Genomic DNA, 22,848 nt, shown 5'->3' on the forward strand with positions numbered 1-22,848 from the left:
AACCTTTTAGAAAGATTAGGGGTGTCTGCTGCTGTCAGAGTATCCGAGGCAGGGAAAACAGATAAGAGGAAGTCTTGGTTTACGTCTCGAGCAATCCCTCCATCACACAGACATGTACAGGATACAGCGTGTGCGCTCTATGACCAACAATTATTGTCCCAGTGTAAAATCCAGCTGATCGCTGCAGGTTTGAATGCAGGCACTTTTAATCCAACCCGCTGTGTCTTTTATTCTCCATCAGCGAGGGTGAAGCCCCCCTCTCTATAGATAAAGCCGGAGCACCTGATCCAATAATGTGCTGTTTTCATCTTGCCTGTACATTCAGGACTGTGTAGCCTTTGATTTAGACGGAGCTCTGGATCCTCATCAATTACAGCTCCTTGATTAGTGCAGAGTGCACATGTGCTCTGCTCTTTGAAAGCGTAATGATGCAGTCTTCCCTTCCCCACCCATACTTTATACACTAATGGACTGAGCCACGAGCTATCTCGCTGCCTCTTCATGTGCAGTAATTGGAGGGATAGTGTATTGTACTTGAAGGCAGTAAATGGGGCAGTGGCATGTGTGGTACAATTAGCCCACTTGCATGAGTTTCAGTTGTGAGCTGATGCAGGCCTTTATACTACTGAAATCAATCTGATCCCATAAAATACAGCATGTTTGGCATTTGAGGCATGCTGTATGTGTTTTATTTAACAGCGGTGGTGTTTTTATGCGTTTGGATCCACTCGGTTTTAGAGGATGATCAAAAGCGCAAAATGACATGAGTCGACAGAAGGCCTTTTCTTTTATCTCTAATTTTATAACCGTATGTGCCCCGTGGGAAGCGTCATCACCTGTGTGTGTTAGTGTGTGTCAGTCTGTGTATTGATGTGTGTATTTGTGCACCTCCACTGCATATTACTGATATTTCTCTTGGTTTCATGGCTGCGTTGAGTTTATTAGCTGATTCTGGATGAAGGCCAGGTGTGTTTAACTATCCCGAGCCTCTGTGACTCTCTGTGAGGAGTCACGTATATTGAATACCTGTCGTCCCTTTGTCAAAACTCTGACAGAGCCCCAAGGTAGATCATAATGGTTTAAGGTAATACACACTTTGAAGATAATAACTGTCCATTCTCCCACTGCCTGCTCCAGTGAGGTGTTTGGATTCAGCCGTGCTTTGTAATCACACTGAATCTCATGGCTGACCGCTAAATATTTTATTGAAGATCACGATAAAACTTGAACTAAAGCAGTATTTTGATTAAACATTTAAGTCTAAGTTTTAGTTTTCTACCAAGATTTCTTGTTTAAGCTTCTTCTATGTGAGAATTTTCTTGTTTTCTCCCTTTTATATCATTGTGAGTAGAATATCTTTGTTTCTTGAACTGTTGATATGACATTTGAGGGTGTTTTTTTTTTTATTAGTATAGCATGACATTTTCATACCAAGTATTTCGATTAAAGGTACCATCTGGATTATTTTTAACCTTTGGTAGAGCAATTTGTCAGTTTGTTTATGAGTGAGTCCTGGTTTTGAGTCCGAAATGGTTTTGTACCATTCTGCTGATCTACAGGCTGCTGTCATGCACAGAGAAACATGCAGACATGCAGCGGAATAGAAAGTGAAGAAGAGGACTGAAAGCACATGGATGTTAACAAAAGTAAACAGACCTACTTCACTGATCCCACGTGGAAAATTGTTGCATTATAGATTAACAGTGAAATTAAAACCAGAAATGCAGATCTGCAGAACTAAACTCTGAATACAGAATAAATATACTGTACATACAATAAACATCATAATGTCTGTAAGTAACAATAAGATTGAAAAAAAGCAAAAAGAAATAGTGTGAAAGGAAATAGAAATTAATATTATATTCAATATTTGAGTGCAAAAGTGTGTTTACTTGTCACACAGAGATGAGCTGTTAGTGTTATGGTGTAATACAAGAAAAACATTTCAGGAATGAGTCTGTTGTGACATGAGCTCTGTTGTCTTGGTGTTCAGTGACCTCCTCTTCCTCACTGACTCAAACGTCTCCAGGTTTTGACCAAAGATTCAAGATTCAGCCTTGTGATTGAGTTTATGCTGCTCCCTCAGCAGACCACAACATAGTATGACACTCCAGCATCTTGCAATGACAGAAGGGAAAGACTGTGCTTTTCTTTTTGTCCTCCAGTGTTGTTCATTCGCAGATGTTAAAAATCTCATCTGCAAATGTTTTTTGAGGAAGAAAAGGCAGTCATCACGTTTTCAGGACAGAACACACAGACGATGTTTGTTTTGAGTAACACTGAATGTAAACCAAGCAGCACAGTGAGGCAGTGGTAAGCACTGTTGCCTCACAGGGAGGAGGTTCTGGGTTCGATCCCTTTCTGTGTGGAGTTTCCATGTTCTCCCTGTGTGGGTTCTTTCCGGGTACTCCGGCTTCCTCCCACCGTCCAAAGACATGCATGTCAGGTTAATTGGTGATTCTACAAATTGCCCTTAGGTGTCAATGGTCTTTGTTTATGTCTATTTATAAGTGTTGGCCCTGTGATAGACTGGCGACCTGTCCAGGGTGGACCCTGCCTTCACCCAAAGTGAGCTGGGATAGGTTCCAGCCCCCTGTGACCCTGTTCTGGATGGATGGATGGATGGATGGATGGATGGATGGATGGATGGATGGATGGATGGATGGATGGATGGATGGATGGATGGATGGATGGATGGATGGATGGATGGATGGATGGATGGATGGATGGATGGATGGAAACCAAACATTATCAGACAAGAACACTCAATAGGGCAACTTTAATCAAAGAAATAATCATAATAGCTTAATCAATGATAAAAAAATAAAAAAATTTAAATAGTCACTAGTATCAGTACTACGTTGTGCTATAAATACGGAGAAAACCTGTGTAAGTTAAGGGTCCAAACACAGAGATAAAACTGTTGTTTCACATGTTCTGCTCCTCTTCTTTTTTTTTTGCCTGAATCTTCTTGTTTCTTTCCATGTGAAATCCTCTTGGTGCAGTACAAATTTACCTCTCCCATCCTGACCTTCAGATTTTTGTTTATGTGTTTCCACATGCAAACACAAGAACAAGAACACATACACACACCAACACACATGCTGCAGAGTGCTGACAGAGTTGTTTGAGGTTTAGTGGTATAGTCAAGTAAAAGTCCTGCGGATGGCTCCTCAGAGAGCCTCCCGTTCAATCCCTCTGATAATGTACATTCATGTCGAGACGCCGCTGCAACGTAATAAATGTTTGAGAGGATGTGAGTAACTTTTTGAGAGCAGGAAGGAGGTCAGAGTCAAATATGACCAAAGAAGAGGAACAATCAGTTTCCTAAACTCTCCGATCTGTGTGGAGAGCTCTGGATCTGAACACCTACTATGCCCACCAAGACGTGAAATACAGTCATATTATTCAACTGTAACATGGCAGATTCTTCTATAAATTATGTTAGATTTGAATCAGTACATTTCATTATAAGTTGTAAATGCCAGAGCCAGAGTTACTGGCTACCAATCATCTTGGCTCAGCCTGAAAATGAAGAGTAATTTTCTTTTCTATTTTACAGTTTCACTTCTCATCTCCCCTTTCAGTCATATGCGGAGTTAGAAATTAATTGACGGCACTGCTATAATTTCCTGTCTCTCCCTTTTGGTGTGCAGCTAACACTGGGATCTTCCTCTTGCTCTTTCAATCCCCCGGCTGTACATGTGCATCATCCACGACTGCTTGCATTCTTGCTCTGTGTGTGTGTGTGTGTGTGTGTGTGTGTGTGTGTGTGTGTGTGTGTGTGTGTGTGTGTGTGTGTGTGTGTGTGTGTGTCTAAATGAGTGTGTCTCCCTGCAGCCAGGATTAGCAGGCTGTGTATTGCTGAAGTCTGTCCAGAGTATCCACAGTGGGAGAGAGGAAATGAGGCGATCTGTGGCGGAGCTATAATCAGCAGCGACGGCCCGCCTCGGTGTCACCGAGCAGGTGATTTGGAGCGACGATCCGCCCAGCTGCGGCGTTGATGCACTCATTGTTGTTTCTTCTAAAACTGGTTTGGGAGCTTTTATCAGAACCTTTGATGAGACCGCTTGCTGAAAAGCAGAGAAGCATTCCGTTGGCCGTACTGAATTATAAAATGTAAGAGTTGTAAGAGTCTTGCATTAATCTTTATACAATATGCTGCTGCATTATATAAATCACAGCTAAAGTAATCTCTTCCATTATTACTTAGCTTTATCCTTTTATCCTTCCGAATCTGCGTCATGTCAGAAGTGCTCTCTCTCTGCATCCTCCAGAGGTTGTGTGTTTGCAGCTCACTCCTGAGCGCAGAGACCTTCAGTCTTCTCAAAAGACATCTGTCCTTTGCTTAACCTCACATGCCCGCGTTCCCATCACGTCCATGGGGCCTAAACGACTCTCAACACAAACCCACGAGTACCCTTTCATCATGTCTTTGTGACAGTTGCCTTGGCGGTGCGGATCTGCTCGCTGGAGCTGAATTACTGTCCAGTGAAAAGGAGTGTTGAGTGTCCGGAATCGTCGTGACAGGGAGCACTGATTCACCGGTCGTATAATGCAAACATGCTTTTGAAAAAAAAAAAAAAAAAAGATAATCCTCATGGTGTAGAGGAGAGAATAATTACTGTGAGTGAGGTGAGGCTTCAAACAGGTTTGATCAATAGGAGTGGATGTAATCAGGGTCAAGAGAAGCACTCTTGTGAGCCCAATGTTCTTTGTAACATAATACAAATCACCTGCTGGTGTTTTTGACATTTCAGGTTGCCCTTTAAAACATTTCTTTGACTAAAAGTATGGAATTTGAGTTACGCCACATATTATACACACTGATTGCAGAAGAAGTAAAGTTTGATTGAGGTTATGACGTTGAATATTTTCAGATTTTATGTGGAAATCATGATAAAGTATTGATACGCCAGACGATGTTCAGGTGCAACAACACCACTGTACCTGTACTGACTGTTTACTGTAGATGGCAGCTGAATATCTGGTACAGCAGGTTGTTCATCAATTGAAGGGCTGGTGGTTCAATCAAAAATTTACTTCTCTTATCAATATGTCCTTGAGCTTAAAACTGAACCCCAAATAGCTCCCGATGTTTGGTGGCTTTGATATGTGTGAATGAGAGGTTTGTCCACAAAGGTATAAAAGTGCAATATCAAAAGAGGCCTTTTGAGAGGCCCTCAAGAGAGACTCGCTATTTTAAGAAGTCAAAGGGAATTATTTCTGGGACTGCTGCACTCAAACACATAAGAAATTACAACACATTCCCAATTTTTGGACTGAATGAAAGGAGAGGCATGAATTTTCAAAGCTGTGACTTGAAGGTGCCACATGGTTGTACAAAACTATCTGCACTGTTTACAAATGACAGTACAGTGGAATTACCTCAAATTACAGCAAATCAGACCGAGAAATGAATCACTTACAGGATGAGAAGGTCTTCAATGGGATTGACTCACAGACTGGCTTTGATGACACTCATGTTGACTATGTACCGAAATTGTCCTGCATCGGTAGTCTGAGCTGATGCACACTGAACACTGAGCAGGTGTGATGATGCGGCCAGTAACAGGAAGAATGTTTGTCTCCCTCAGCGACATGATTCTGTCACACTCAAACTGAACAAACCCAACAAAGGAGAAAACAGCTTCCATACTGAAGAATGCAGTTTATAGTGTGGAAAACTGCAAAGCCCAGATGCTTTGAGTGTTTGAGTGTTTACTTATCAATCAACATTCATCTGTCACATCCGCTGTCACCATCAGAAACATAATGAACATCACAGACACACGCAAAAAATGCAGGCGCATCTGTCGCACTACACTGTTTGACTCGTTGTAAATGGAACAGTGAAGTCCAGATGTTGTGTGTGTGTGTGTGTGTGTGTGTGTGTGTGTGTGTGTGTGTGTGTGTGTGTGTGTGTGTGTGTGTGTGTGTGTGTGTGTGTGTGTGTGTGTGTGTGTGTGTGTGTGTAAGAGAGTGCAGCGGGTGGAGGATGATTTAAATTGGGACCTCTTAATGATTTGCTTTTCTGTTATTAATTACTGCACAACTACATGATACCACAATACTTTACATAACTATCACTGACATTCAAGTACAGTATATCCTGTTTATGTGCCTTTGGACCTTATTAGTCTGTATCAGCTGTGTACAGTATTCCTGGTTGAACAGGACTTAAGGTCAACCATATAATTATTTTGACATTTCTTTTGAAATTCATCCAAAATGTATTGACAGTTTTCCCCATATTTTGCCGTTGTTTCAGTGCCATCTTTCTTTTTTTCCTTCTTTACTGCTGCCTGACCTCTGATTTGAGTTTTCTGCTCCCTGATTCCGTTTTTCTGTTCAATTATATTTCCCATCCTCCATTGCAGAACCACTTTAGCTGTAAACAGCCAGGCAGAGCCGGGCTGCAGTTTTCCTTTAATTTAGAAGTTATTTTCTACTTCTAGCTCCAACCAGTATCCCCCATCACTGGGTCTCACAAGTCTTTGAAAAACATCTATACTTTGAGTGCTTTGTTTCAAAATGTGAGGATCTGACTGCAGCATCTCAAGGTATATAGTTACAATAAGCTTTTTTCTATCGACAGTTCAGATGTTTTCATCTTCTATATATCAGTTACTTCCTTTGTTTTAATTTGTATGTTTTATTTTCTCAATATAGTTGTTAATTGTCGAGTTTTGAACAAAAGAAAAGTATGCTTTGACCAACCCGAGTATTACATTGGCCATGTTTACAACTTTCAGCTCCAATAATAAATTACTGTAAAATAGACAAATGCACATTTAACTGACCTGACGGGATCAGTCATTGATTCTTTAACAATATTACTTCCATATTTTTACCCTAAAAACTTTTCAGGATTTTTTTTTTATTCTTGTTACGGTTGTAGTTTTGAATTCTGCTGTTTCCATTTTATTGTTCCATTGTCGTAGCTATCATTTAAAGGCCATGTAAAAAGTTCAATTTGTTTGTTTTCATTGTTTGGTAGAAATCCACAGTGACTCAGAAAAGGTGTGATTCAAACTGAGTGACTAAAGCGTTTTTTATTTCAGTTTTTCAGTCTGTTTAGTCTTTAGCCGACAATGCAATAAAAAATTTAAAAAAAAACAGTGGAAGATTCTGTTTTCTTAAGCTATTAAGTCTGTGTGCTAGATGTTTTTGTCACCAAAGACATTAAATACAGCAGCTCATTTGGCTAAAATGTTTTGATGAAAGGCAGACATTTAAGGATTTTTGATAAATCACTGTCACTGCCTGAACTAATGGTTAATTAAAGTGGTTTATATTGACATTTTCAGAAGGAAAAGATCTCTCATCTCTTTCTCTCTTCACATGCAGACACATGTATTATGTAGGTGTAATCTGTTCACGATGAAGGAAGCCTCTGTCAGCAGTACTCCCTTGTTTGTAGTTTTCTGGCAGTCGGTTTCAGGTTTACATAATCTTTGGCACCTTATTCACTGAGCCGTGCTGTCATCGCGACATCTGCCACGGCAACTGGATTGACCAACGCCCGCTCTGCCCGCACAAGGCCTCAACCCTGGACTGTTTGGAAAAAAAGAGAGATGAGATGAAACGATGGATGGTAAAGAGGTCAAGTACTTCAAGGGGAACCTTCTGTCAAATGTGAACAAATAAAGCAGAGCAAAGAGGGAGACGTGAGCACCTCAGAGGATTAAAGTAAAGAAACAAAGCGAACGCAGAAAACTAAAATCAGATACATCTATTTTTTTTTTTTTTGCACCTGCTTGTTCCTTCTGGGTCACAGGGGAGTGGAGCTTATCCCAGAATGATTCAGTTTAAAGGCAGCAAAAATCCCTGGAAAAGTAGCTGTCAAAATTCAGGCACATTCACCCCTACAGGACTTCAGTTTCACAGTTACCTTTAACTCCTCATGAAAAGAAGCATCCTGAAACTCCAGATCATTCTACCCTGAGCCAATAGGTGTCCCCTCTGAGCATTCAGCCCATCGTATTCATCACATCTTCTATTATTTCTTCCACATCTCTGGTTATGAAACTGATCCTAAAATAAATCAAAGACAAACTTCTTTGACAAACACTGAACAGAAAGCCTGCACAGCTAAGAAAACTGGTGCTGTCATGGAGACAGATGCTACGTCCTCTTTTTAATTTTGAACCAACTTATCCTTTTAATCCAAACCTGCCATCCTGCACCTGCCCTGCAGCAGCCCACCTGCTGCTTTGAGGCAGAGGACGCCCACAAGATGCTCACCAGATCCTCTGTCCTTCTTTACTGGAGGCGGTGGAGGCTGGTGGAAGGCTTGGGGGTCATCAGCTTACCAGGCAGGAGGAAGCCAGTATCCTGTTAGCTTAGGCTTGCATTTATAGATGGAGACATACCATGATGATCTACATACTTCTGCTTAGAGTTCTTTATTACTTCCCAGAACAACAGTTTGGCTCTCCACTATTGACTGTATATAAAAGTAGACGTAGCTTCCAGGTCTGAAAAATGTGGCTGATGCAGAAGTGCCTGAAGCTCCAATACCATCGAGTGCCAGAGGTCGGCTCCAAAAAGCCTCCGGCTCCAAAGACTCTCATGAAATTCAAAGTCAATAAATATTTTCCACGAGTTATCTCAGTGTTGCTAGCTAAAGTCTCTCTATTAGTTTTCTGGCAGTCCATCTGAAAATAATCCCATCATTAATTAGGAAAATAATGAATACTGAATAATGAAAAGCTGTGGGTTTTTTTTTTTGGGGGGGGGTGTATGTTTGATTGACAGACCTGTGGTGCAGTCCGGTTTCTGCTGTAGGTGAGCGGGGCGTAGTGTCTTCGGGTTTCCAATCAGATAGAGTCAGATCCCCAGATTATCGAAATATGGTCGGCAAGGGTTGGCTCCAGAAAACCTGCGGCTCCACAGACTCTCATTCAACTTCTCATAAAATTCAATACTTTTTTTTCACAAGTTATTCAGTTTTGCTAGGTAAAGTCACTCTTTCGGTTGGCGGGACATAGTGTCGTCGGGTTTCCAATCAGATCGAGTCAGATCCCCTTCTTCCGCTCAGCTCGTCCAAATACGATCATTTCCTGCTCCAAAACGCTCTGAACTAGCGAGATGACACCGGCCATTATCCGAACTTGAGGCTTCATAGCAGCTGTTCACAAACCAATGTGTGATGTCACTGTTGGTTGCCGCTTGCTCTCCTCTCATGTTCTACCTCTTAAGGTCAAGTCGTGGAAGATCACCTCACATTTCCTGGGTCTTTTTGCATTCGACAATAATTTGAGTGCAATCCGCTACATGGTTCGTTTTGTATGTCATGTGGCTGTATTGATTAAAACTGAATCGGAACTGTTCCATCAGATCTTATCTGATGCCCATCTGCTTTGACCCTTCTATTGGTTACACAATCTGGCCATGACGCAGTCTCTCCAGGTCCATCGCTGTTCATGGGACCATCATTAACGTCATTATCACAGGAAGTCTCAGAGACGTCCCGCCATGAGAGGTTCCCAAGGTTATTGGGCAGCATCTGCACCACCTCACCTCTCAGGCTCCAGAGCATGGCGGCTCCTTCTGCACCTGCTTCCCCTACTACACACGATCTCTCTCCTCCCTCTTGCCTCGTCTCCAGGGACATCAAGAGGAACACAGCCCGTCTCCTTCTGAAAGCTGTTCTGGGGAGCCAGGTGTGTGCTGGCCGTCCCTCACCCAGTCACCATTGATTTCTTTATATAACTTCAAACCACTTATTCTTAACCTTTAGAGAGCTCTCGAGCAGCATAAATTGAAGGGTCCGACCGCATCTGCTCATTTAGGCTGTTTCTTGTCATGAACCTCCGTTGGCCAGTTTTGTCTTTGTGCTTTAATCTATCTTTCACTTTTTTCCTTTCTTTTATGTGTCAAGTCGTAATCAGAAATCGTCCATTATTTATTCATTGGACGCAAAGAAAGGAGCCATAAAAAGAAGGCAAAGCATTGAAGGTACGGAGAGAAAATCCCTGTAGATTTGAAAGTAAACCTGTGGACACAGAAACCTCAGTTAGTTGAACAGCTTTTTACTTTAACAACTGAGGTTTTTAAGATGTTTTGGCAGTATTAGTTTGGTGTATAGGTTGGTGAAAAAACTGTCAGCCTGCAAAGATCCACTTTGATGTGAACTGTGGGACAGTGTGAGGACATGAACTAAAAAACAAATCTCAACATACCATGACCGGTGCGTCCTGTGCTCATCTACGTAACATCTTTACACCTTATTTTATTTGATTGTGGTCGTTGGCGATGTCAAATAAGGCACACATTTAATTACTTCATGCTAATAACCACGTATGTACACGTTAGCAGCCACATTCAACAGAGATAATAAGTAAAGCTTTCAAATACAGCAGGGATAGTTTGGTATTTTGTGAAATGTGTTTATTCCTTTTTGCTGAATCTGATAAAAGAATCTCTACCAGTCAGATGTTTGTATGGTGGATATGAAGCTACTGTCAGTAGCCGGTGAATTTAGCACAGCATAAATTCTGAAAGAGAACAGAACAGCTGTTTTTTCTCATCCAAAAGTAACATAATATGTTTCCTACCAACTCAAAGACATACTAATTACCATTTTCCCAGCCAGGAGCAATAACCTGACAAGTTAAAGTAATTGGCAACTGGCAAAAAAAAGATGTAAAAAATTTAACTTTTTGCATAATTGAAAAAGTACAAGAACAACATTTCACTTAGTGAGCTTTAGAGGAGCTGGTTGGGGATTTAATTATTTTTAGCCAGACTAGCTCTTTTACCCATTTCTTGCCCTTATGAGAAGCTAGGCTAACAGGCTAAGCTAACAGGCTGCCAGCCCCAGCTACATATTTAACACACAGACATGAGAGTGTCATCAATTAAGTGTGTTTCCTAAAATGAAGAATTATTCCGTTAAAAGTGACATAACGTGATGTCAGTCCCCAGAATAAATGACCTTCCCCTGTTTACTCCACATTACAGAGACAGTACAGACAGGACATGTATTACATGTACTGGACAGTTCCTCCTCTCACACTGGGTGCAGGTTTCTCCGTGGCTCCCAGGGATGGTTTGGAGGCTGGTGCAGTCGGGCATGGCAGGGAATGGGAATGAAGGGATTATGATGTGCTGTTAGCATTTCCCCCACACAAAGACACACACACACATTAAAGGCGAGCCTAAGCAAATCAAATTAGGCTTCCAAATTGTGTTCTCTGTCTTTCCTTGCCTTCGTCTCCAGAGCCTTTGATGGCCTGAGTCTCTGAGGACTCTGCCATCATCAGGGAGAGATGAAAGGATTGAGGGGCTTAGGACTTCTCAGCAATATAAGAGGGGAAGAGCCCATTCAGACTGACACAGAGGAAGACATGACCTGTGGCGGATTACAGTTGAAGGTCACCGTGAGTACATTTCCAGAAACCAAACAAACTAATTCTAAAACTCGTGAAAGACGACGTCCTCACTGATTCCTGATAGAGAGTGAGCAGTTCTGACTGCAGTAAAGGGTATTTGAAGAGAATAATATTTAACCTCTTTAATTTCAGAAGAGTAGAGGAGATTGAAATTGATGATTATTTCACAAGGGTGCCCTTTACAAGTTGTGCCTGAAGTTTTTGACTTTACTTAGAAAACTGTGGGGCACCCGGTGGACGTGGTTACTTGGCTGGTTAAAAGGCAGGGAAATCATGAAAATATATTAGCAATCAGCATTAATTTAATTTATTTTGCCCTTAATGCACCTCAGGATGTCAGTCATTTTTCTTTTGTCCATTGGTCAATCCATCCGTGTCAGTTCAGTAACTCTACAAATACCTTAGACAGGTTTGTACTGCGTAATATGTGCACTGTTGTAACATAAGACTCAACAGACACCAGTCATTGGTGCATTAAACATGTTGGAGGAAGAGTCACATTTGCAGTTGTTTTTTTGTGGATGTTCATGATCCCAGACTTTGAGTCTGTACTCCTCTGAGCTGCAGTACCAACCTGTTTGGCTAAAGTGGTCACACTGTGCGACTTTATTCAGTGCAAAATGATTGTTGATTCATTTCAATTCTAAAACATTTAACTTAGTTTTGCTTGAAGGTGAAGTATTGATTACTTCTAGCTTTCATATTGAAGACGGAACATCCGTCCCACAGTATCATTCAAAAATCAATTCATCAGAAGTGAAAATTTGTACCTTGTTTACTCCTGAAAAGTAATAAAAATGTGTGGAAAAGCTGCAACAACGTTTTACCATTCCAATTTCCTTTCCCAATTAAGCATATGTCATTGGACTACCTGCATATTTTTTGCTGTTAATGGTCGTGTTTTTATCCATTGAGCTGATGATTTTAACATCTGTTAATGTGTGTGTGTGTGTGTGTGTGTGTGTGTGTGTGTGTGTGTGTGTGTGTGTGTGTGTGTGTGTGTGTGTGTGTGTGTGTGCATGTGTGTATATGTGTGTGTGTGCATTCATTTTTTTCAGCTTGAGTGTGTTTGAACGCTCACTTACACGTGTAACTTTGCTATAATCTATTTCAAAATAGAGAGTATATTAGCCGCTGTAGGGGGTCTACAAACGCATGCATAATGAATGTGACACATGCAAACACACACAAATACACCCTCAGCTCTGGCTACGACTAAGCAGAGATAAACTGGTGGATTAAAACGGCAGCAAAATGTCTCTGATGTAGGGTACAGACAGTTATGTAACAGAGAAATGCTGACCAAGAAGAGCAGCTCTGTGTGTGCGTCTGTGTGTGAGAGTCTGTTTTTAATTTCTGCAGTCTGAATTCTGCTCTAATTGCTTATCAAGGTGAGGGGAAAAAAAAAAAAGAAACCTTTGCGGTCCCTTTAGAGAGCACAAGTAGAACTACATTTGAGGTTATATTTGAATGTACCTGTGCCTCAATGTACAGCAGGATGTGCATACAAATTTAATCAGCTAACTCTGCTCTTGTTTTTGCTGCCTGAATGCGCAGTTCCTTACAGCAGGGCCATGTACACGTTCTACTGCATTTAGATCTCCCCCTACAGGACATGTTGAGCATGACATGCTGCAGGTCTTTTTGGACACTACTTGCAGTCACTATGTCTATCAATTGTCTTCAGATTATCAGAATCTGAATCAGAAATTATTAGATTATGGGAGAAGCAACCTGAGCGCCTGGAAGACGTCTGACCTTGACATCCCCTCTCAGAGAGTCAAAGGGAAGAGAAATAATAAAGTGAAGTGGGTTTCCAGCAGGATGTGACACAGATTCCTCTTCAGGTGGATTGCAGCATATCACAAAGCTCTCCAGGAGGGAGATGTGAGATGTGCGAGGAGAGAGGAGAGAGGAGAGTGAGATGGAGTGGTAAGAAGGAGAAGGACAGGATAAGAGAAATGAGTCGTGATGGTGTGAGATGTGAGTTGTTTGCTACGTTTGTTTGAGCATGAATTCATGTAGATGTGGTCATATAAAATTCATGTAAATATTTAATTGAAACTGTATACCAGCAGCCTATCTTTCAGAATCGTCTCTGTCGTGTCCGTCCTCTCCACCCTCATGCTAGTGATCAGTTGTTGTTTTTTCAGCATCCTTCTTCTCCCTCAACTCTCCTCTCGAGTCAAAGGGAATTCCTGAGCGAGTCTTAACCTCAGCTCTCCCATCTCATCACCCACGCAGCCTCCCAGCTGTTTACCATTTTTTACAGTTTTCATACTTTTGTTTTCAAATGTACAATTGTTCAGGATAAGAGAGAAGCTCCTGATGGTGGTTTGAAACTAAATCAAGTGTCACTGGAAGAATTTGTTTTCAGAATGATGTGAACAGATATAACGGATCATGTCACAGTAGAGTTTTACAAACAAAATGTTGTGAAAAAAAAAATGTTAAGTACAGAAACAAAACAAGATAAAAAGTAACAAAAGTAAATCTGTTCTTCAGGATGGTTCAACATTTTGGGGAGTTTACTTGTTCTTGTCAAGAGTTACAGCCCAACTTACACCATCTGTACCATGTGTGCTTTAAAAGTCAGGTAGCTTGTAGGTAGGCAGCATCTATTGCAACCTGTGTTCTGAAAACTCCTAAGTATACTTTGCTCTGTGGTCCGGTGCTCCCCCGGACACCAGATGTGCACTGAAACGAGTGGCGAGCATGGCAAAAATCACGTTGGACTGTGTTCCCTTTGGACAGAACCAGCCCTGCTACTTCCTGTTTCCAGTCCAGTGGTTGCTGCTTGCCTTGTCGCGAATGGACATATATGAGAGTGGTATCAAAATGATCTCATTTAATTCATCACGATAGCAAAAAGGGTGATATTTCCTGAAATGTTGAATTATTCCTTTAAATGTTTCTGAGCTATATCCATAACAGGTCCCATTTAAACATCCAGGTCACTCCTGAGCCCAGGCTATATTCAACACGCAGAGGCAATGCCATGGGTACCAATCATAAAGACACAGTGACAGCGATAACACACTCCTGACCAATGCCTGGTACCGCTTTTTTTTTTTTGCACTGAGTTTGTTAGCCACTTGGAATAATCAACAGGTCTCCCTCAGGAGTTTGAAGTCCACCATCTGGAATAATGTGGATACGTTGGCCCTTTGTCAGTTAGGGAAACTCGTGCCTCGGGGTGTAGATGGGACTGTGGAAGTGCCCGTTATTAGTCTGGACCATATGGACAGACAAACTGCTCCACTGCAGACTCCTGGCATCAGCTGGGCAAGGCTTCCTCAAGATGCTAACCTCTTCGGCCAAACACAGACAACTGCAAATAACTTTAGCAGCACCACACTGCGCAGTAGACTTACTGGAACTACTCTTCTCTCTTGTGAATTACTTATTACATTGCTCTACCTTTTGCTGTTTGTTTTACCTCCATCTTTTCTTCACCTGCTCCTAATCTTTGTCCTCCCACCATCTCGTCTGTCTGATCCTCCATTCCCATGTGCTCGCTCAGCACGTTCCCACCTGCGCCCGTAATCCACTGTACGCTCTTTCAGTCCGCTCCCTTTGTCCTGATTTCAGACAATCCTCTCTCAACTAACAAGTCAAATTTTAATCATCCATTATCACTACTTAGCCGAGCTGCCATTGGCGGTTTTCCATGGCAAGGAAAGGTTTCATGCTTTCTATGTATTCTCATCAGAGTGGCAGCTGTGTCCTTCAACAGAGATCTGAAACAATGAATGATACGTGAATGCTTAGAACATGCTTAGTTGCTGTTTCTGAAACATGTTTCTCCTTCGTACCTTCAGGTGAAATGTGCTATTGTGAATATTTAATGTGGCTTCATTTTCTTTATTATATCTCCTCTTTTCATTTGCTCACAAGAATTCCTGCATCTCAGAAAAATTATCGGTCAAATGATGACACTCATAAAACTCTGACTGGTAGCGTGTGCTCTGCTGAGGTTGTATTGATCCACCACTATTCATGTGAAAGCATGCAAAAGAGTAAACGTTTTAATATACCCTGTGCTCAGTATGGTTTACGATAATAGCAGAGCTCACGCACGGTGTGAGGATCTTCATCAGAGCTCTGTCACAGGATGCTCGTAGTTTATTTATTTATTCTCACTGCAGTCTCAAAATTCAGTCTAACATGTGCTGCGATGAGATATGGAGGACACAGTGGCTTATGTTTAGATTTTTTCTGAACAGAAATCTGTCTGGTATCAATATTTAGGTATTATATTAACACTGAATAATGCTTAATTGACAATGAGCTGCAGCTCAGTTGTACCAGTAGTGGTACTATTTCTTGTTGAACTGAATTGTTCACAAAACACTAACCTTTGCTCATAGATTGTCCCACAGCAATTGAAGTGTATTTTTCCAGTTCTTGTTTTGATCCATTGATCTCACGTTTATAATGGTTCAATATAATGTGACATTTCTTGTCATAACTTTTATGTAAAGACAGACAGGTTTTAATAACGTTTATACACTTAATGGCTATATTACACATTTCATAATAGGGATTTACATACCAGTTTTACATATTAGCAGTTATGTGGTTAACATAACAGAATAGTTGCAAAAGGTTTAAATACCATCTTGAAAAGTTTTAACAGTTTTGGAAACACTATTTTTCAGTTGTGGCTTTTACATTACATGTTACATGTTTGAGAGATAAACATTTGTTACATCTTAGCATTTATGTGGATGTTGTTGCAGAAACTTAATGCCGATAAAAAGACCAGAATTTACTTTATTTTATTTTTATTTTTTAATTATTAATGTGTGGAACACAGGCTTCAATGGAAGGTTTTATTTATGTATTTTTTATTTTATAAAAAAAAATTGATGCATTTTTTAAAAGCCATCACAATAAACCTGAAGGTCTCTTGAAGAGAATGTTCCTGTCTTTATTTGTATTATGTAAACAAGATCAAACACTGACAGTGACTAAATGTTTTCAGTTTTATCTTAAGTGAAAATTCTACTTTCATATCACAGAAAATACTGTTTGTTGTGAAATTTTATTTGTAAAAAAGCAAAACATATAATTGTATTGGACAACATTAAGTGACGTCTTTGCTTGTGACTAAAGAAAATTTATTAATTAAGGTATAATTGTAACTTATAGTTTCTACTGAATTAGAAATTTAACTTGATGAAAGCTGATAAATTTGCATGTAAAAAATTACAGCATTTTAACTAGTTTATACTAAAGTAAAAAACTTTACTTAGATGGAATATTGAATACTAGGTTTTTCCAAAATGAAAAAATCAAGTTGTAACAAAGCTAAAAATAGTGTACGGTCTTGATAAAAAAAAAAGTATATTTTCACTTTGTATAAAAGTACATTTCTATCTTGAGTAAAAGAAATATTTTTTATTCATATTAAATTTAAATTTTAGGTTTAAATCAAATAAAAAATGCAATTTGAGAAAAAGTAATACATTTAGCTGTAACAAAATTACAGCCATTTTTTGAAGTTGGTCCAAAGTATCGTTTTTTTTCAGTGTACTTAAATCAATAATTTTCTTTATAGATTAGCTATTCTACACATCTCTAACAAGAGGAGTCATTTTTTTGGTTTCTCTCTTTATTGTCGTGAAGATGATAAAGCCAACATTAATGTCATGTGATTTTAGCAGTTAGTTAATTTTCTAGTATAATTTGCAATGATAATGAGTTGTAAGCTGTGAGTGGCCGCTGGTTCTGGAAGTGTTTGTTCTCCATTCTGCATTCACATGTCATATTTCTCTCTAAATGACTCTGTCTTTTCGTTCTGCAATATTTTAGTAACCCCACTGGTTTATATTCTGACCACCAGTTTTAAATTCTTTCAATTTCATTTTTGAATTTTCATCAAAGAACCGGAGCTGTTGATTGAGAGTCTCATGCTGACTCAAGCTGTTAAACTGCTCCAACTGTGAACCACATAACATTTTCTATTGGAAAAAATGATTGGCAATTTTACTTCCAAATCACAGACACTAATAATAACTCTTCCTACTTCCAACTCCCTTTCTACTCATGATTTAATTGGAATAATTTCAAGTTATGGATGGGTTTCAACTGTGAGACACATACATAACGGGTGGCACGGTGGTGCAGTGGTTAGCATCGTCGCCTCACAGCAAAAAGGTTCAGGGTTCGAATCCGGTCCTGGGCCTTTCTGTGCGGAGTTTGCATGTTCTCCCTGTGCTTGCGTGGGTTCTCTCTGGGTTCTCCGGCTTCCTCCCATCATCCAAAAACATGCACCTCAGTTCATGTTACCTGGCGCCGCGCTAGTGGCAGCCTGTTGCAGCAGCTCCCCCCTGAGAGCCCCCCTGCTGTAGTGAAGAAATTTCCCCTCAGGGATTAATAAAGTGAAATAAAATTAAAAAAAAATAACATTGTGTATTGGAAAAATAAATACTACAGGGGTCAGGGGTCTCCAACTAGTAGCTACAGGGTACCTCCAGAGCTGCTGGTTTAGTGTGTGTGTGTGTTAAATATCAATTTGTTACTGTTCACATTAAAGACGCTTTTTCAGCTGGCTTGAGGGAGCTCAGCTATGTAAATAAATGTTACAGTTTTAAAGTAACTCTCAGAGGGAAAAAAGGTCAGAGACTAACTGCGTTAAGGTCACCTGGACAGCTTAAATAAGTAGTGTAGGGAGATTTACACACATTTAAATATAGTGCAAGTCAGGTATGAATCTTATTAGAAACTGGGTGAGTGATGGGTATTAATGTCTTTTTCCCTTTTTTTCAAACCTTATGTCCAACCTCTATTGGTCTGAATTCATAATATATGTAACAAGAGGCAGAATTCAAAAGCAAAATGTTCCCGTCAGATGTATTGTTAGCAGGTGCTCTGTGAAGTGCTGTCGCGGCGACAGTCTGAGGTCGCGCGATCAAATTGTGGACGAGTCACCTGACCTGACACCATCACTGTCCGCCCTGCTGTCCCGGCCTTGTGGGTGTTTCATCCGCTCATCTGATTCTGCTTTAATTCATTATGGCTGATCTCCTAAAATGTGATTGCTAATTGATAGTAGGTGGTTGTTGCAGCATGTGGAGCAGCGCTGGTCAACAGCGTGAGGTCGACAGGAAACGGCTCGGCGGACTCCGAGGACAAATACAAAAAAAAAAAAAAAAATGAAGAGAGTGCAGTGGAGCGAGATACAACGTCACAGAAAACCAGACATGATATCTTTCGGTGATTGGGACAATTTTAGAAAAATGCACACAGCGCCAAATGCAAAAGAAAAAAAGGGTATGTGGGGAAGGTGGAGGTCATATTTGTATTTTATCTCACACTTTGCACCATTCTGTACATCACAAATAGAAGCAATTATGAAAATATGAGTCAGATAATTTTGGTGATTAATTCAAATATTGATTTGCTGCAGTAATTGACGGGAATCTGATGCCTATGTTTTCATTAATTAATACAATTCTCTGCAGAAGATATTTTGCGTTTCCTCGACCATCGAGGAGCCACTGGTAAAAATGCAGTGAGTTATGTTTTTTAATAACTGGGTGGGTGGCCATATGTGTATCCATGAAGATGAACTGGTCTGTGCAAGAGTGGAAGTGCTGAAAAAGGAATCCCAACTTTTGCAGTCCTTCAAGAACAGAGGTTAGGTGAAGTCCTTTTCAAAGACCAGTTCAGTTCTTCCTCTTATTCTGTGAGGACATTCACAAGGTTGCCTGCCTATTCACAAATGGAAAGCCCACACGTATTAAAACATCAAAGCTTGCTCAGTGCTATGTTGAACTGCGCAAAGACCCGCGCGTTGCTGTATTTTCTTGCTGGGGATACGTGCCTTGAATACATTAAGTACGAGAGAGGGCGAGAGTGAACTGCTTCACAGAAAAGAGAACGACCAGGGAGGTTTCTATACCATGTTCCTTTTAAATCTTTGGGCGGTAAGAATCAGATAAATTAATAATAACATAAGGTTTGCTTTGCTTTCTCCTCCCCCTCCACACCACCCCTTTCCTCTGGGTGCATCTCCCCCCTTGCGTGTATTTTTGAAAATCGACTTCATTGCCGCAGATCGCTTCAATAATTCACATGAAAGTTTTAAAGTGCAGCAGATGATCTTGAGAACGTCGCGTCTGAGCAAAGTTAAAAGGCAAAAATGTAAGTTTTCCATATTTTCTTTTTTGAGGTTTCCTCAGACTACACCAGTGTCAGAAAGTATAACCCCGAGTGTAGAAAGACAAATACAACCACAGTCTGAACACATTGATTCTGCAAAGGGCTTGCAAGGCAATGATTATTTATTTTAGCGGTGAAATGAAACCAAACCGTTCGAGGAGCAAGGCGGCTGTCTTGGCCTGAAATGCTGAAGGATAAAAACCATGACAGCCTGATGTTTGGCTCTCACCACAAAACTGGAAATGTGTTTGAAAGTTGTGTTTGTGGACGCTCTTTTGCCATTTCATGATTAACTTTCCGACATAGTAAAAAAAAAATACAACAATCTCTGTTATCCTGTATGTTAATTAAAGTCAAAACCAACCCACCAGTCGGTTATTATTTCCTTTAGACAATCCATATTTGACAACAGTCTTCATCTTGAAACCTGTGGGGATCCTCCTTTGAGAATATGCTCTTCAAAAATACTGTAAGCAGCTGACAATATCAGAGTTTTTTTTTATTTTTTTTATTCACCTCTCAGCAGCTGTGAATCAAAATTCTGCACAGTTTTTATGCTATAAAGATGGTGAGCTTGTTATTGTGCAAGAGTTCTGCATCAAGTTATGAATACATCAGTGTGGGCAAGGACAGGAGTTTGTTCTTTGGCATTCAAACTCCAGCACAGTACAAGGCAAACAAAAACTGATGATCATCTTCAATGATTTGGATTTGGTTCAAAACATTCAGAAACATGTATGTAGTAGTAAGAATTCACACTGGCTATGCTAATTTCTAGAGATGGCTGCTCTGACTCTCACGTCTGCTCACTGAATATGAAGTGACTGCTGTATGGCCCATTTAAAAGTAAAGAGAATGGATCTACCAGAATCTGTAAAGTGCACAAACTAACACAATCGTTTTTGGGTTTTTTTTTTTTATTTAGTTAAAGAACTATATGTAAAAATGACATACTGTTGGTGTGCGCAGTGCCGTCTGTCAGACGGTTTCTTGTCCCTGTAACAAACCAATTAAAACAGCTCAGCAGACATGTGATGCAATGAAAGCAGCTGTTCTTAAACATTGAAATTAATCAAATATGTGCTGAGGTCGAAGTAAAAACGATTTTGGTCACTGAGTTGCGGCAACCACCGGTTTGTGATCGGCCGTCGTGAAGCCTCGAGTTTGAATATTGGCCATCGTCATCTTGCTAGTTCAGAACAGTTTGGAGAGAGAGAGGGTTCCATATTTGGACGAGCTGAGAGGGAGCGAGCGATGGGTCTGACTTGATCTGATTGGAAACCCGACAATATTACATTCTGCTCACCGATAGTGGAAACCTGCCTGCACTGCAGGACTGTCAATCAAACAGACCCCCCCCCCCCCAAAAAAAAAATAAAAATAAATAAAAAACATGACTTTTTGAAGTCTGTTTTCCAGTTATAGATAATATTATTTGTAGATGAACCACCAGAGAACTAATAAGAAGGAGAGACTTTAGCTGACGGTACCATGGCTTTTTGGAGTCAACCTCTAGTGGAACTTCCACATTGGCCTAATTTTACTAATACACATCGTACCTGCAATATATGCTCACAATAACAACGCTATCCTGCTGATGTTTAGCAAAATATAATATAATCTTTTATCATGCGCCTTCTCAGTGTACCGTGTTAACATTTGCTAATTAGCACTCTACAGCTGATGCTCATGGGAATGTCATTAGTTTTGGCAATTTTTCTCATAAACAAAAACGCCTTAAAATCTTTACAGGTGGTGGGATACGAATGTCTGCACCAGATCACACAGCAGTGCATTCAGTGGTTGTCGAGACATTTCAGTCTACACCAAAAATATCAACCTCATGATGGTGTTACATTAAAGGTCGGGAGATCACCAAAGTCAATAGATGTTTACATTAGGCTGAGTGGTGAGTGACCAGCAGTCTGAAGGAGGAAAGCGCTGAAACCTGACGAGTATAATATTTACAGATTAAATGCCGTGTATTCTACTGTCAGGAGGTTTGAAGAGAAAGGCAACACAAAAAAAAAAAAAAAAGGAGACGAGATCTTAAAAAAGTACAGCAATAACAATTTAAAACCACATTTTTTGTTATTCATATTTTAGTTGTTTTTTTTTTTCACGTCTCTGGGGAACATGAATGTTTGTCCAAAATTTCATGGCATTTCATTCAATAGTTGTCGAGAAATTCAGACAGAATCCGAGCAACCAACCTGCTACGTGCTAGTGGGTCTAAAAAAATCCCGTAAAATAATGATCTTATCGAGAAAAGTACCAGGAACTAGACTCAAACAACAAACAAAACGATGTAGTGATGCTTAAATCATCGACAAAGTACCGGAGAGTGCATCATGACCACATTTTCTACTTGTCAAAAGTCTGCGATCTATCACATACATGCATTGTTCTTCGTGCATCTGCTACATGTGCTGTCCATACAGGGAGATCTAATGTTCATTAGTGGGACTGTGGCACCCCGATAACATTAGGTGCTCTTCAGCCCTTCAGCCCCCTGCTGTGACCAGTCAGAGCATTAACAGGAAGGATCTCATGGATGTTCCCCAGCTCACGGCATGTTTTGTTGAAGGAGGTGGGAAATTAAGCCTCTTCTTATTTCTCGTGCGGCACCACGGATGAATGTGAGTCATATCCAACCATTCACTCGCACACGTGGAAATAAATGGAGGCGGGCTACTGTATATCTTTATGGATGAAATTGCTTCTACAGTGGGTTTGTGTGTGCTGTGTGTCGGGATAATAGCCCTCCTATATTCCTACTGTACACTAACTCTGCCTCCTGTCAAAGTGACAAAAAGCACCTCTGCTCACACGGCTGCTGATGTTGCAGATGAGAGCCTCAGGTTTTATTTCCTCGACAGAGAGAGAGAGAGAGAGAGAGAGAGAGGAGAGAAGGGGAGGGGGATGGAGAAATGGAAATAGGCATAAACATGGAAATATAAATAAAACTGCAACCTCTGGGGTGCTACCACCCACCATCTCCTCTGCTCTGCATCTGCTTACACCTCCAGTGAACTATTATCAGGTTTTATTTCTTGGTCAATCGTGTTCCTCCAGTCCCTCTCAGTGTTTCTGGTAGCTGGTAAGGTCAGGGGTGTTGGTCCTTTTGTTTAGTCAGCCGCCGCCGCCGCTGTTGTATCCCCCTCTCTGCATTTATCTCTCCGGTACATCCTCCTTGCCTGAGGGATAAATAACTGCTCTGTTTGAATGTCAAATACGGAGGAAAACTCCATTAGAGCAGTGTATAATTATCTCTGTAATG

Source organism: Embiotoca jacksoni, unplaced genomic scaffold (genome assembly GCF_022577435.1).
Source record: "Embiotoca jacksoni isolate LCO1_2020_lvr unplaced genomic scaffold, fEmbJac1.0.p SCAF_15, whole genome shotgun sequence".
NCBI classification, from domain to species: Eukaryota; Metazoa; Chordata; class Actinopteri; family Embiotocidae; genus Embiotoca; species Embiotoca jacksoni.